Source organism: Hylobates moloch, unplaced genomic scaffold (assembly GCF_009828535.3).
Source record: "Hylobates moloch isolate HMO894 unplaced genomic scaffold, HMol_V3 SCAFFOLD_15, whole genome shotgun sequence".
In the NCBI taxonomy this organism is placed as follows: domain Eukaryota; kingdom Metazoa; phylum Chordata; class Mammalia; order Primates; family Hylobatidae; genus Hylobates; species Hylobates moloch.
The window spans coordinates 86908200-86924056 of NW_026652290.1; the positions used below are offsets into that span (position 1 = coordinate 86908200).

General features: G+C 40.4%; 1 long non-coding RNA gene across 1 annotated transcript in view; it reads left to right on the plus strand.

The window, feature by feature from the left end:
• The first annotated feature begins 7419 nt into the window (after positions 1 to 7419).
• Positions 7420 to 15857, plus strand: part of LOC131381335 (uncharacterized) — a 63098-nt gene continuing 54660 nt past the window's right edge. The window contains exon 1 of the long non-coding RNA XR_009210015.1: positions 7420 to 7654. This is a non-coding gene — a long non-coding RNA (uncharacterized LOC131381335). The remainder of the gene's footprint in view (positions 7655 to 15857) is intronic.

Below are 15857 nucleotides of genomic sequence, written 5' to 3' on the forward strand. Positions count from 1 at the left end.
TGCTTTATATACACAATCCAGCATTTTCACTTGTACTTAGAGAGAGGAATGAGAAAAGCACATCTGTTTCATCTTCCTGGAAGCAGGAGTCTTTTTTTTTTTTCTTCAATTGTTCGTTTAAAAAAAATTTATTATATTTTAAGTTCTGGGATACATGTGCAGAACGTGCAGGTTTGTTACATAGGGATACGTGTGCCACGGTGGTTTGCTGCACCCATCAACCCGTCATCTACATTAGATATTTCTCCTAATGCTATCCCTCCCCAGCCCCCCACCCCATGACAGGCCCCATTGTGTGATGTTTCCCTCCCTGTGTCCATGTGTTCTCATTGTTGAACTCCCACTTATGAGTGAGAACACGTGGTGTTTGGTTTTCTGTTCCTGTGTTAGTTTGGAAGCAGGAGTCTTGACACATTTTTGAGAAAAGAAAAAACTATCCACTCATGATCTATTCCTGACTTTTTTTTGTTTTTATATGTTCGTTTTGATTTCTTGTGAACATGTATACGATATTGTACAAAATAGTAATCAATCTATGTACCTTTTTATTTCCTGTTTTTTCATTTATATTTTAAGATATAATAAACATTTCCCTATATGTTTATATAGACTTCATAATTACTATTTTAATAGCCACTAATACTTATGCTGTTTTCAGCCTTATTTTTAAAAACTTTTTTTCTATTGGTTATTACTCCTGCTTCTTTTTTCTATTAGAATTAACATGGCAAAATTACATATAGCTTTTTATTTGGCCTCTTTTGAACTTCTTCCTTAGGATAAATTTCTAGGATAAATGTATTCTATCTTAGGATACATTATTTTTAAGTCAAAGAATATTTTGAAATGAATTTTGTGATATATTGTTTGGCACTCTCTACAAGGAATACAGAAATTTATGCTCAGTGTTCAGTGTAGTAATTTCTTCACAATGTCATCTCTTTTGGATTTTACATTAGTTCTCTGTGGTTGTGGTCCGTTCTCATCCTTAATTGAAACCCTGAAGGACTCAACTTGCAATACTTAGTTACATCACGTGCATTTCAGCCAGTGGCCTTCCATTCAGTGGCACCATTGGAAAACAAACTTTAGATAGAATTGTTAGTTGGCCTTCTATGGACAATTACTTAGGACTCTTCCTCCTCTCTCTTTTCTGGTATGAATTTTATCGGAGAAACTTCTTAACCGGAGAAACAGAAACTCATCCCAGGCATTACTTCTATAAGGTGAGTATATCTGCATTCAAACTTCCCAGAAAACTGAAAAAAACCAATGTTTCTTTCTGGATCAGATGACTTGAGGTCCCTTCCTAATGGGGACCTGAGCCAATCTGTAGCCTCCACAAGTGAGTACTTTGGAACTAGAAAGGTTGGACATACTCTAGTGTCATATTAGAAAGCTGGAGGATCAATTTGTGGCCTTTTGGACACTGGCTGCTCATTAAAATCCTCTTTTTGCATCTACTTTCTCACCATACTTTGTAGCCTGATTCTAACTACTAAATCCAGCAACCTTTTATTACACTTCGCATCTTTTTGAGCATTCTAGCTGCTGTTCAAATGAATTAACTTTATGAAGTAGTATCAACTAGTAGCCCCATTTTATAGATGAAAATTGGGAGATTTGAATCCAGAAACTCTGACTCCAAAGCCCACACTCTTAACCACTGTGCTGCTTTTGTGTTGATGTTTAGCTGCCCCTCGCTCTTCTTTGAAGCGTTCTTTAGCCTGGCTTCTATGTGCATGCATTTCTTGGTCCTTTTCCACCTCTTTTTCTTCTTCCAACACCTACAGGTAAACATTCACCAAGTTTCCTTCTTTAGCTTCCTCTTCCCTTTGCCTTTATCATTATCTATGATCGTTGTAAGAAATGACATATTTATCTCCAGTAATATCCTGTCAACTGCAAGCATACGTCACTTTTCTTCCTGTTGGCTGAACATCTGTATTTCCACAAAAACCATCATTTTCAATTTCAACTGCATCATCTAACCTCAAAACATGCTTTTACAGGGTACATTTTTTATTGACACATAACATAAATGCACACAAATGTACCAAATAATAAGTGTACATTTGAGGAATTTTCATAAAGGGAACACACTCTTGTAGCCAGCACCAAGATAAAAAAACAGAACATCACTAGCACTTCAGACACACCTCTTGTGCTTTTTCCAGTCACTATCCACTTCACCCCAATAGTAAGCACTATCATAATTTTTAACATTATGAATTAGTTTTTCCTGTATTTGAACTTTATATAAATGCAGTTGAACTTTTGTGCTCTTTGGTGACTATCTTTTTTCATTCAACATTATGTTTGTAATGTTCCATGTTTTTGCATGTAGAGGTAGTTTGTTTACTGTATAACAGTAGTCCCCAACCTTTTTGACACCAGGGGCCACTTTCGTGGAAGACAATTTTTCCATGGACAGTGGGTTGGGGGCGGTGATGGTTTAGGAACGAAATTATTCCACCTCAGATCATCAGGCATTAGATTCTCATAAGGAGCATGCAACCTAGATCCATTGCATGTGCAGTTCACAGTAGGGTTTGTGCTCCTATGAGAATCTAATGCCATCACTTATCTGACAGGAGGCGAAGTTCAGGTGGTAATGTTTGCTCACCCACTGCTCACCTCCTGCTGTGCAGCCTGGTTCCTAATAGGCTACAAACTGGTACTGGTCTGTGGCCTGGGGCTTGGGGACCTCTGCTGTGTAATATTCCATTATAGGAACATACCACTATTTATAAAGTCCATTTTATTGTTGATGGATATTTTGGTTGGTTTACCATGTTGGGATGATATGAATAATCCTGCTTTGAACATTCCTGTGTAAATGTTTTTAGTGGTTATATGCATTCTCTGGGTTCATGCCCAGGAATGAATTGTTAACTCTGTGTTGCCTGTTTTTGTCTGTTTTCTTTGATTACTCATAATGATTTTGTGATTTGGCCATTTTGCTTATGTCAGTAGTTCATCACTATAATTAATGAATAGTATTCCATTGTATGCATATGATACCATTATTTATCTATTTACCTGTTGATAAATAGTTTCCAGATTGGGCTATCATAAATAAAGCTGCTAAGAACACTCATGTACAACCTTTGTGTGCAAATACATTTTAGTTTCTTTTGGTTAAATACTTAGAAGTGAAATGACTGAGTTGCAAGTAGGTGTATATTTAACATTTTAAGAAGCTGTCAAATTGTTTTGGTGGTGGTTGTATGTGTTAGTCCATTCTCATGCTGCTATGAAGAAATACCTGAGACTGGGCAATTTATAAAGGAAAGAGGCTTAATTGACTCATAGTTTCTCATGGCTGGGGAGGTCTCAGGAAACTTACAGTCATGGCAGAAGGGGTCTCTTCACAGGGCAGCAGGAGAGAGAATGAGTACCAGCAGGGGAAATGACAGGTGCTTATAAAACCATCAGATCTTGTGAGAACTCACTCACTATCATGAGAACAGCATGGGGAAAATCGCCCCATGATTCAATTACCTCCCACAGGGTCCCTCCCAGGACATGTAGGAATTACAGGAACTACAATTCAAGATGAGATTTGGGTGGGGACACAGTCAAACCATATAATTGTACTATTTTATATTCCCCTCATTAGTATATGAGTTCCACTTCCCCATACTCACAAACACTTGGTAAAAATATTAGTATGTTCAATCTTTTTAATCTTAGGCAATCTAATGGGCGTGTAGTGGTATCTCATTAACGTTTTAATCTGCAATGTATACATATGTCATAACAAATGATGTTGAACATCTTTTCATGTGTCGATTGGCCATTCATATCTTGACTTTGGTCAAAAGTCTGTTTACATTTTGTCGAGTTTTAAGCATTCTTTACGTATTTTGGATGTGAGTTCTTTACCAGATAAATATGTTGTAAATATTTTTGTGAGTCTTTTGTTTTCTTATTGGTGCTTTCCAAAGAGTTAAAATTTTAAATTTTGATAAAGTTCAATTACCAACATTTTTTCTCTTATGGATAGTGATTTCGGCGTCATATCTAAGAAATCTTTGCTTGCCCTAAGATCTCAAATATTTTTCCTGTGTTTTCTTCTAGAAGTTTCATAGCTTCACATTTCACATTAAGATGTAGAATACATGTTTAGTTGATTTTTGTGTATGGTAGGCAGTAGGATTGATTTTTTTTTAAATATGGATACTTAGTTTATTGAATGACATTTGTTAAAAAGACTTTATTTTCCCCCATTGAGTTGCCTTGGCATATTTGTCAAAAATCAAGTGGTCTATTTCTGGACTCTATTCTGTTCCATTGATCTATATGCTTACCTTTATCATAATATTAAACAGAATGAATTACTATAGCTTTATAGTAAGTACTGAAGTCAAATAGAGTAAGTCCTTCAACTATGTTCTTTGTTCGAATTACTTTGGCTATTCTAGGTTCCTTGAATTTTCACACAAATATTAGAATCAGTTTGTCAATTTTTATAAGAATGCTTATAGAAATTTTGATTGGGATTGTGTTGAATCTTGGGAGGAATTTGGGCAGCATTGCCATTTTAACAATGTAGAGTTTTGTAATCCATAAATATGCTATCTCTCTGCATTTATTTAGGTCATAGAAGTTGGGATGGGAGACAAGATGTTTTGATTTTAGTGCTAAACCACCATAAGTCTCAGTTGTTCAACTGTTGGTTTCAAAAGTTGGAAATAACTCTCCTCAGCTACATCCACTGATACTTCTTTCTCCTTTCGTCTCTTTCTTAATTGTTTTTCTTCTTCTACATTTTTTTCACTGAAAGCAAATTTACCACAGGCTTGGTGTTTAATTCATATCCTATCTCTGTCCTTCTATTGTTGAAAATTTTTGTATTGTTTTAGTTTCTACATATCAAGTCCATTTCCCCAAAGAGGTGGATCTCTCCATAAAATGGATTCTCAATCAGCTGATTAAGATTTTCTCCACCTTGTTGCTCTTGAATTCCCTATGCCTGGCACATTGGTGAATGGTTGTAGACTACTCCATGGATATGCACTGAAAAGGAAGACTGCAGTTTTCTAGATGCTTTAGGCCAAAAATCCTGCTCTTGAGATCAAAAGGGAGTAAATTGTTTCAAAAAACCTTGTTTATCTACTGAAATCAATTTCTCTTGAGTAATCTCTTAATTCATGTCTTCACTTTGGTCTTACAGGTGCCACATGTAAACACGTATCAGTTAGTACAAGAAAATATTTTCAGTCAAATGGAATATATGTTCTTTACAAAGTGTACCATAGAGTTCCTTGATTTTGTCTCACTTGTAGACTTTTTGCCGACCACATCGATGATCATAGTTTTTATATTTTTTGGTCAGGTGAAGATACTTTAAGAAATACTTTTAATAAATGTGATAGCCAGCCTGCAAGATGGCTCCCAGAGATTCTTGCCTCCTGGTATTCATGCCTGTGTGTAGTCCCCTCCCACACTGAATAGAGCTGACCTGTGTGACTACTAGGATATTGTGGAGATGGTGGGGCATGACCTTGGACACTAAGTTAAAAAAGAATTTGTGGCTTTTTTTTCTCTTGGATTATTGCTGTAGGGGAAGCTAGCTCCCATGTCGTGAGGACATGCAGGCAGCTCTATAGAGAAGGTGATGTGGCAACAGAGGCCTCCTGAATAAAACTAACAGTAATTTGCCAGACATGTGAGCGAACCAAATTGAGAGGAATCATCCAGCTCCAGACAAACCTTCACATGATATCACAGCTCTAGTCAACATCTGCACTGCAACCTTATTAGGCTGCCTACAGAAACTATATGAGATAATAAATGTTTATTGTCATTGACGCCACCATATTTTGTGGCAATTTGTTATAAAGCAATTAATTAACTAGTACAGCTAGTTAGAAAAGCTTGAAAAATCTTTCTTAAATCTCATTATAAAAATCTTTATGTAATTTTGTTTTCTACTGTGATGTCACTAATTTTTGAGTTAATTTGTTATTCAGCAATCAATAACTAAAACAACTAGTTAAACTTGAAAGAAATGTTCCTAAATCTCATGACAAAACTCCAGTATAACCTTGTTTAATACAGTGATAAGCTCTTTAAATAGAAAGATCTGAACTGTTTTTGCAAGACACGACTGATTTTTGTTTTAGCGACATGGCAAATGGATAGCTGTTCCTTCCAGTTTTCCTGGGAGAGGAATTAAGATAAGCAGTATGAGGTGCGCTCTCATCCTCACCTCTAGTATGAGGTAGAGGAGAACATAATGGTGATCTCTTTTTAGAGTCCCAGGCACTAAATGAAGGTCAAGAGAACTCCAGGGTTTCTTCTGTGAGTATCTCTGACTCTGAAAACTTGGGACATTTCTCCATTGTTTCATGGATGTATTTTGATGTGGCAAAAATCCTTCCTTTGTGCTACATATTGGCATTAAATGATTGAGGTGTAGACTCTTGTGAAACTTTCATTTAATTACGCATGAAGCTCTATAGAATTTCACCCACAGAACAGGGGTTGTTTTGTCAAGTGTTCAAGACCTCAATTTGCCGTTGGCTCACCCCCAGCGCAGTCATGCGATTAGTCACGCAAGTAGTCACGAACACCCTTTACCATAAAGGAATCATCACTGACGGCCCCACCAGTGCTCCTTCCCCCAAATGTGGCTCTGAAAACTAAATTCAAACATGTGTGTCAGTTCAGACTTATTTTTCATGTTTGTTTTGCCCAAAGCATGGACCATGTCAGAGAAGATGGAGACACCTTCACGGCCTGTTAGTCACATCTCACCAAAGCTTCTCAATGGGCTGTCAGACAAGAAAGGAGCCTCCTGTAGCCATCTTAATCAGCATCCCCCATCTGTGAGGTCATCGGGATATTTCAATCTTCAGCTCTCATTAGTTGAGTGCGTTTCACAGGCAAGTCCTTATCTTTTGTAACTTTTGCTGCCACATCCTGAGAAAGCCTCTCTGCAGAATGACACTTTCCCTATGGGTCAGCCCGCCATAATGAGCCACCAACTGATGTGCCCTTTGCACTCACTAGCTGTATATGTTGATATTAACCTTTCGTGTTGCGAGATGTCGCTTTTACCCTTGGCTTCTGCCATGTAAGTCTCATTATTTCTAATAGGCTGTGGCAATTAGGGTCTTGGGGCTGTTGATCGCAGCCATGTGGAGCGGGGAAGGGGCACTGGGGAGAACAGTTGCTTTTTCTTTCATGAACAATGTGATGCATAGCTCAGCCCAGACCTGCAAACAGCGAGCTGTAGTAGACCTCCGGCCGAGGATGGGAAATTCCACACCCAGCGCTTTCACATATCCTTTCTTCACACCAACTACTGGCTATTTGCAAATCCCTTTTGTGTAGAATGACATGCTTGGCAGATATTTCAGCACACTGGATTTGGCCTAATAAGGAATTTATTAAACAAGATTATTTGGGGAAAAAATAGACACATTCAAAGACACTCTTTTTTTTTTCTTTTAAAGATAGTTGTCTGGAAAAGGAAGAGGATGACACTGATGACCAGCCATCTTGGGTGGCTCACAGGCTCACTAAGGAGGCGGGGTTGAGCCTGATGGATCTGTGAAAGCCCCTCCGACTTGTAACTGTAAAATCATGACCCTTGATGGAACTCTACAGTTGTTGAAACCTGGTGGGCCACCTACAGCTGAAGGTAAATAAAAAGCTGTTTCTTCAAGGTTAGAACAATAAATTGGTAGAATCCTAATAGGGATAAGGGAATGAAGAGGAAAAATTCCACAGTAGGGCAAGTGCATAAGGAAAATCTACAAATAACTAAAAACATAACATAGGGTCAGCTCTCACATTCTCTTCAGTTCTTTGACCTGAAGCTCTTACTATATTAGAAACAAGACAAAATTAAGCATGATTTTTGCTTCAGACTAGAAGAGGTTGAAGGCTAAGGGATAACAGCCCAGAGGAAGGACATTAGCTTATTTATAGGTAGCAGAGCTTCAATATTCTACATGAGGGCAAGATTTTTCCAAAGAAATGCAAGAAAAAGCCCCTATATTAATCTGCTCTTTATGAAAATAACACTTGGGAAAGCCCCTGCAATGAATGTCTCATAAATTAAGGGCATAAATTCAGAAATCCTGGTGTGATACTGTTAAAATAATCCCTCCTGGCAATGGAGCAGTATGGCCTGCTGAGAGCTCCTTACTCCTGAGAGCTGATTTATTACTTGCTCTGCAAAACAACTCATTTAAAATATAAGTTCATTTCAGCTAGGTTGGTCACAGTATAAATATGTGGTAGTGGCAAGGTGGAGAGTTCAAAATATATAGCCAGTAAACATCAAAAATTAATTCTTCCTTGAATAGGTAAAAAGTCTCCAGTAGAAAGCATAAGAACCAATTTTCCTTCCTTCCTTCTCTCCTTCTTTCTTTCCTTCCTTCCCTCCCTTCCTCCACAAACATTTAATCAACCTGTGCTATGAGTAAGCATTGGACTGGGAGCTGATGATACTACGCACCTGGTAATGAAATCTATGGCCTCTTTGCATTCATAAGTGCCTCTTCCAGGCTACTCCCCCACCACCCAGCTCCAATTTTATTCTTCTCCCTTACTCCATGCCTGGGAAAATAGAATATGACCCGCATGGAGGGGAGGAATCTATTGGGGCACAGAGGAATTCTCAGTGGAGTTCAAAGGCATTTACATATTTATGGCATTGGCTCTTTGGTTTTTCTTTTTTGGTTGCTTTTCCTCCCATTGGAACACTGCTCCCCAGACCTCTGGAGCAGTACAAAGGGCCTGTGGCTGCCTCATACATGGCAGGGAGGATTCTGTCCTGGGAAGTCCAAGCAGGAGCACAACAGGACTCAGGGGGAAGGATGGCTTAGGCCAGCTTCTCTCAGAACCAGGGAGAAGAGCTCTGGTTCCCCTTATTTCTTGGGATCATCCTTCCTTACTTTTTTGAGTTTTTAAGGCTTTCCCACCTATCTATCTATCTATCTATCTATCTATGTATCTATCTATCTATCTATCATCTATCTATCTATCTATCTATCTATCATCTATCTATCTATGTATCATCTATCTATATCTATCTATCTATCTATCTATCTAATCTATCTATCATCTATCTATCTATCTATCTAATCTATCTATCATCTATCTATCTATCTATCTATCTATCTATCTATCTATCTATCTATCATCTATCTATCATCTATCATCTATCTGTCTGTCTACCTCTCCATCACAGTACCTAAAGGGGACTTTAGAAGGTAATAAAAATGATTGTAAATGACTAAACCCTTGAATAACTGCCAGATGAGAAAACTGAAGCTCAAAGAAGGCAGGTGACTTTACCAGGGTAACGCAGTGTCTGGTAGAAGCTGCTCACAATCTTAAATGTGTAGTCTTTAAATGCAGCATTTATTGCCTATGATGTTATGACCCTTGGAATAGTTACTAAACTTTTTAGTTCTTCTATTCCCTGTTGGGATCCCCTTAGTGACCTTTATTGAGAAAAGTCTTCTAAGTTCAAGAATAGAGGACATGTGGGAGAGGGTGAATTATGGAGCTGGAGCTGGAAAGAATTCAGTGGCGTGACTGTGCTGTGTGTACTGTTGTCAGCTATAATTCAACAAGAGCTCTTACAGAGAACTGTCTTAATTTATGTTTAAAGTTTTTTTCTCTCTGGTGCTGTGTCCATAAATGGCCAGATTATAGGGGACCGTTTTCTTTGGTATTGTTTATAGTTATCTTGTGCCAATACACAAAGTTGAAGCACTTCTTTCAGAAAATAAAATTATATTATGATAAACTACAGTTTGGAAGTAAATTTGGTGGTAAGTGAGCATTTCCTGGCCCCGAGGGGACTGTGTAGGGCAGCAGTGAGGTGATCAGCCCTCTGATCTTAGAAAGAAGAACTTGGAGGAAGAGCGCACACACCTCACAAGAGGTTATCACTTTCTCCGTAACTATTTCCACATTGGGTTGCAAACCACAATTCGTCTGTTTCTAAGAGACCGTGAGATATTTTTCAGTTCAATTTCAAACTGCTTCTGACAACTGAGAGGGCTTCACAGCTTTACAAACTGATCAGTGGTTTGGGCTTTCAATTATTTGATGCACAGAGAGTTTCATGAAGGAGTGTTTTAAATGAAACTTTCACATTCATTGCTTTTCCAATTGGATAGATGCACAGCAAAATTCAGTGGTATGGCATCTCACAATGGACAGATTCAGTTTGACAGTGGGTAAAATTTTGTTCCCTGTGTTTTAAGGTTCAAAGTGATAAAACAAACCTTGTACGGAAATAACTGATTGTGGAATGTGAAGGACCTGTGATCATGCAAAGGTGACAGAGCAGGTAAAATGTTTTGGACAAGAGGGAGACAGTTTGCAGGTAAAGAACCTATAAGGGGCAGGAAGAGGAATGTAGGACACTTTGGGATGTGGGTCACATTTTGTCCTGGAATCAGTACTTACCAGCTTAGTCTGAGGCCTTGGGACAGAAGTGCTGCTCATAAAAGTAAATTGTGTTTCTGCAATGAAATCTCTGAAACTTCAGGAGAACAGGACTTGGTCAGCTTGCTTGGGGTTACTAGTTCAGTGGTGACATACAAGTGTGTGTATGTGTGTGTGTGTGCACGCGCATATATGTGTGTTTAGAAGGTGGGTGCTCGCTGCTTCATAGAGCAGTTTTGGGGCCATCTGTTTTGAGCTCAGTATGACTCCAGATAACCAAGAGTAGGAAACAACTCCTGGGGTGATGATGGCAGCAAAAGTGACCCCAAAGTAAAGTGGTGAGTTTTTTTTTTACTATCTTCCCTGATTGTGTGGGACCCTCAATTATTTCCCCAATTATTTCTGGGAATCCCAAACAGCTGCCTCTTGAGTTCTCTAAGCAAATTATCTCAGCAGCCTGAGAAAAGGGACTTGCCATTCTCCCTCTTCTCTGCCTCTGAATTCATTTGGTAATTATGGCCAAGAAGTCACATGTAGACTGCACTGTAGTGGGGTGTGGCTGAGAGGAATTACTTTAGGGTGGAGCGAAGTAACATGCTATTTATCTGTTCATGTAACCAAGCAATTTGTCTTTTATTCTACACATTGTCACGTAGTCCATACAGCATTCAAGACCTGGAAGGATAAGTCAGAAAAGAACACTAACAACAAAACCAAAACAAGTAGACAAACAAAACAACTTTGAAATACAGCTCTTGTTCTGTAGGAGCACATAGTCCATACACACACACACAAACACACAAACACACAAGGGTGTGTGTAAACAGTGGTGCTGGAGTCTCCTGACATTGCGCCTGGCAGCACTGCCTCAGGAAGACCCCATGGGAGCAGAAATTTTGACATTGGAGCCATATTTTGAAGGAAGAGTAACATTTGGACAGATTCAGGTGAAAGGAGGGGGAACTTCCTAGGTAGAGAAATGGCATGTGGCAGGAGCTTGCATGAGGAGAAGCTGAAGCCAGCTGTTTGGTTGGTAGGAAGGTCAGTTTTCCAGGAGCAGACAGTCAGTGTAGACAATCCACACTGGCGAGGTAGCCTGGAGTTAGGCTGTGGAGGACTTTAAGGACACTCTCATTGGATTTGGGGCCCACCCTAATGCAGTATTATCTTATTCCAATCCTTATCTTAATTATGTCTGCAAAGATGGCATTTCCAAATCAGGTCACATTCTGAGGCTTTGGTGGAGGTGAATTTTTGGGAGATGTTATTCAATTCACTACAGACGAGTTAAGACTGGAGCTGAATATAAACTGCTATAATTGGGGCAACAAGGAAAAGCTTTTTGGAGGGAATCATATTTGAGTTGAGACTTGACCGAGGACAAAGGAGAAGGCACGTGAAGTTGTAAATAAGCGGAAGGAACACCAAGAGTCAGTCAAGACTTTAAGATGACAATAAGTTTAGTGTTTAGAAAAAATGACAGCTTTTTTGTCCTCCATGATGTGAATTTTCTCCCTTGAAATGGTGCTAAAGCATTTAAGCCTGAAGAGACAAAATAGGAGACAATCTTGGAATTGAATCCACTCAATCTGCCTGCTGCTCTTGCTAAGGTCAAGGCTGTGCCGTGGATGAACATGACCTCGGTTGAAAGTATTTGAATACTATTGGTGCCCCATGAAATGAACTAAGTTATTTCACTGCTAAACTTTGTTCTCAGAAATTAGAAGCCCAGAAAAGTAGCTCACACTCAGTATTCAAACTCTCATTGCAATGGAAGCAGCATTGCAGAATTTATTTAGTGCAAAGAGTTGGGAAACTTGGGTTTTAAATCCCAACTTTAACAGTAGGCAACCATGCCTTTTAGGTAAGTCTCTTTACCTCTCTAGGCCTTGGTTTTCCTCATCTGTAAGGCAGTGTTGGACCAGATCATGTGAGGGCTGAGGCAGAATGGGACCCCTCCAACTCTAGCTTCCTAGCTTCACACAACGGCCCAGGAATTGTCTGGCCTTCGCAGGATCTTCCCAGAGTTCATGGACACATTTGGCTCTTGGGTAGCCAAGGCTCTGAGTGTAGAATAGTTGTAAAACCAATATGCACGAGGGTACTGGTGAACACACTTTCACTTAAACTTGACGTCTAATGTGAGGCCCAGTTTCTGAGTGTGGATTTACAAAGGCTTTCCTCTACACTTCTCCTTGCACCTGGAGAATCTGCTTGTGGACTTTCAGATCCACCAACTACCTTCCACAGAGCTCTCTGAGGGAAGGAAGACCAGGCTTTACAGCTACAAGAGCAGGACTTTGTTAATAAGACAATTGTTCACAGCTATATGTTTACTGCAGCCTCTTCTAGCTTTGCCTGTAATTACCTTGGCCCCATGCACTGAAGAATCTGTCTGCACTGCAGCAGGACTCTTAAGTTCCCATTGATTCTGAGTAAGTCCCAAATATATTTTTATTCTGTCCTCTGGTATTCTGCTGAGCAGAGAGCAGGGTGTCTCTTTCCTGCTCTGTGCAGGAGGTGATGAGCTCCTTGAGTGGTTCTATTAGCTCACTGGTGACCTGGTGACCATCTCATTCTAGTCGGCCCAGGACAATCCCAGCTTGAAAATGGAAAATTCTGGATCCTGGAAAACACCTCAGTCTTGAGCAAACTGGGAGATTGGCGCTGTACAGCAGTGTATGAGGGCTGCTCGGAGTCCAGGAACAAATTTGGAGCATAAAGAAATAAACTGGAGATAGGCCGGGCGCGGTGGCTCACACCTATATTCCCAGCACTTTGGGAGGCCAAGGTGGGCGGATCACCTGAGGTCGGGGGTTCAAGACCAGCCTGTCCAACATGGAGAAACCCCGTCTCTACTAAAAACACAAAATTAGCTGGGTGTGGTGGCACATGCCTGTAATCCCAGCTACTCGGGAGGTTGCAGTGAGTGGAGATTGCACCATTGCACTCCAGCCTGGGCAACAAGAGCGAAACTCTGTCTCAAAAAAAAAAGAAAAGAAATAAACTGGAGACAAAGCATTAATCCTAACAGAAGGAAATGCAGATCCACAGGCAGTGCCATGGAGCCAGCTGTGAGCCCTGCTACTGCTCCCTTCTCCCAAGGCATCCCTCTGCGAGGCTGCACAACGCTATATGCTGAGCACAGGGAGTCTCTGGACGCCTCTGCCTAGCTGCTTGGCTGGAAATCAACCCACATTTAGATTTTCTAGTAATATTCACTCTATTTTTCTTAAGAGACCCTGGCTGACTAAAACAACATATAGCAACATAATACATTCTGTAAGGAAAATCAGTAGGAATTCCTTACCCTGAAAAACATCTTTTCTGGCCCTGTCACAAAATAGGCCCTAAGTGGTGGCGGCGAAAGGACCAGCACTTCTCTTCACTGCTGATGCACAGGTGAGAAGTCTGGATTGTGATTTCTGATGCTATTCTTTTCTCAAAGCAATCAGATTTTCTTGGAAATTAGTTAATTGCAGCCTTAGGGGAAAAAAAGCGAGGATGGCTTGGAACATCTTTTTGTTGTGGACTGAAAAAAAGGAGTTTTCGAGAATATCAGAGGCAGTGCTTAAAGGAATTTCTCCTAGCCCCACTGTGAAAATGTGAACATCAAATAAAAGATAATCACGGCTTCATTAATGCAAGTTGCTTCTGTGAAAGGCTATGAGTTTGGTATAACACTCTAATGAGATAAGTGTATAAAAACATAGCTATCATACAAAAAGAGGTGAATATAACAGACAAGCAAATTAGTATATATAGATATTCTGGCTTTTAAAAAATAGTAAGTATATGTCTGTTTTAAAATACTGATTTGTATTTGTTTCTTTCTGCACAAGCAGGAGAGAATAAACTGAGGGACCTAAGAGTCAGCCATGACGCCCCTGGAGAAGTCTGTTTCAGGAGCAGGAGGGATTCCTCGGCATTGTGCCGTTTAATAATTAGGAAGGAATGGGGCTCAAGAGATCAGGAGTAGCAGGAGAGCTCCACAGTGTGCCCCGCCCTGATGAATTATTCAGTATCCTAAGGAGGGAGGTCATCTTTCATTTCTTAAGAGATGAAATCTCAGCATGGCTCCACTAATGAGAAGCAACTACTACTAAAGAAAGCATTCTTTTTTTTTCTTTTTGAGACAGAGTCTCACTCTGTCACCCAGGCTGGAGTGCAGTGGCACCATCTCGACTCACTGAAACCTCCACCTCCCGGGTTCAAGTGGTTCTCCTGCCTCAGCCTCCTGAGTAGCTGGGATTACAGGCGCCTGCCACCATGCCCAGCTAATTTTTGTATTTTTAGTAGAGATGGGGTTTCACCATGTTGGTCAGACTTGTCTCAATCTCCTGACCTCAGGCAATCTGCCTGCCTTGGCCTCCCAAAGTGTAGGGATTACAGGCATGAGCCACCGTGCCTGGCCACGTTTATTTTTAAGAAGGCTAACAGATCAGGCCAATATATGAAAATTAAAGAATAATGCATGAATGCATCAGGACATTGCAAATTTAATGGACACTTTATTTCTGGGAAAGAAAAGTCATGCAAAAATGAAATCTCTGTGAAAGTCAGGGACATAAGAGTGCCACGTGGTGAAAAGAGGACTATATTAGATATCTATTGCAGTGCAACAGATTATCCTCAAAACTTAGTGGTCACTTTGGGAGGCCGAGGCGGGCGGATCACGAGGTCAGGAGATCGAGACCATGGTGAAACCCCGTCTCTACTAAAAATACAAAAAATTAGCCGGGCGTGGTGGCGGGCGCCTGTAGTCCCAGCTACTCGGAGAGGCTGAGGCAGGAGAATGGCGTGAACCCGGGAGGCGGAGCTTGCAGTGAGCCGAGACTGCGCCACTGCACTCCAGCCTGGGCAAAAAAAAAAAAAAAAAAAAAAAACCTTAGTGGAAAAGGGAGAAAGAGAAGGACAAGAGAAAGAAAACCAAACATCTGGTCTGGTGGCCTAGGAATATTGCCTAATATCAAAACAAGGAACAAGGGAGGTCAGACACTCGGGATATTTCAGGGCAAGAGATGACTGTAGTGGCCAGGCGCGGTGCTTTCTAAAGCTCCCAGGTGATCGTGTCAGGCATCAGGGTTGAGAAGCTTTATTCCAGAGTGTGACTTGCCAATCTACATTTACTTCAGTCCCAGTCAACATGGTTAGTAGAGGTGTCGGCGGGGGGCGGTATAATGAACACTCACTGAGCATCAGTGATGAATCAGGTTCTGTGCTAGGGCTCTTTTGTATATTTCCTCACTGATTCCTCACAATAGCCCCGGGCGAGTAGACAGCATGACTGTATTATCACCATTTTATAGAAGCAGGAACAGAGGCTAGAAAAGTTTAGTAAACTGAGACTTTCTCCTCCTCATGAAGGAAAATGGCGAGCGAGCAGTGGGCTGCAGAAAACAGAGTGTTTGGACTTAGAAAGCAATGCCCCAAAT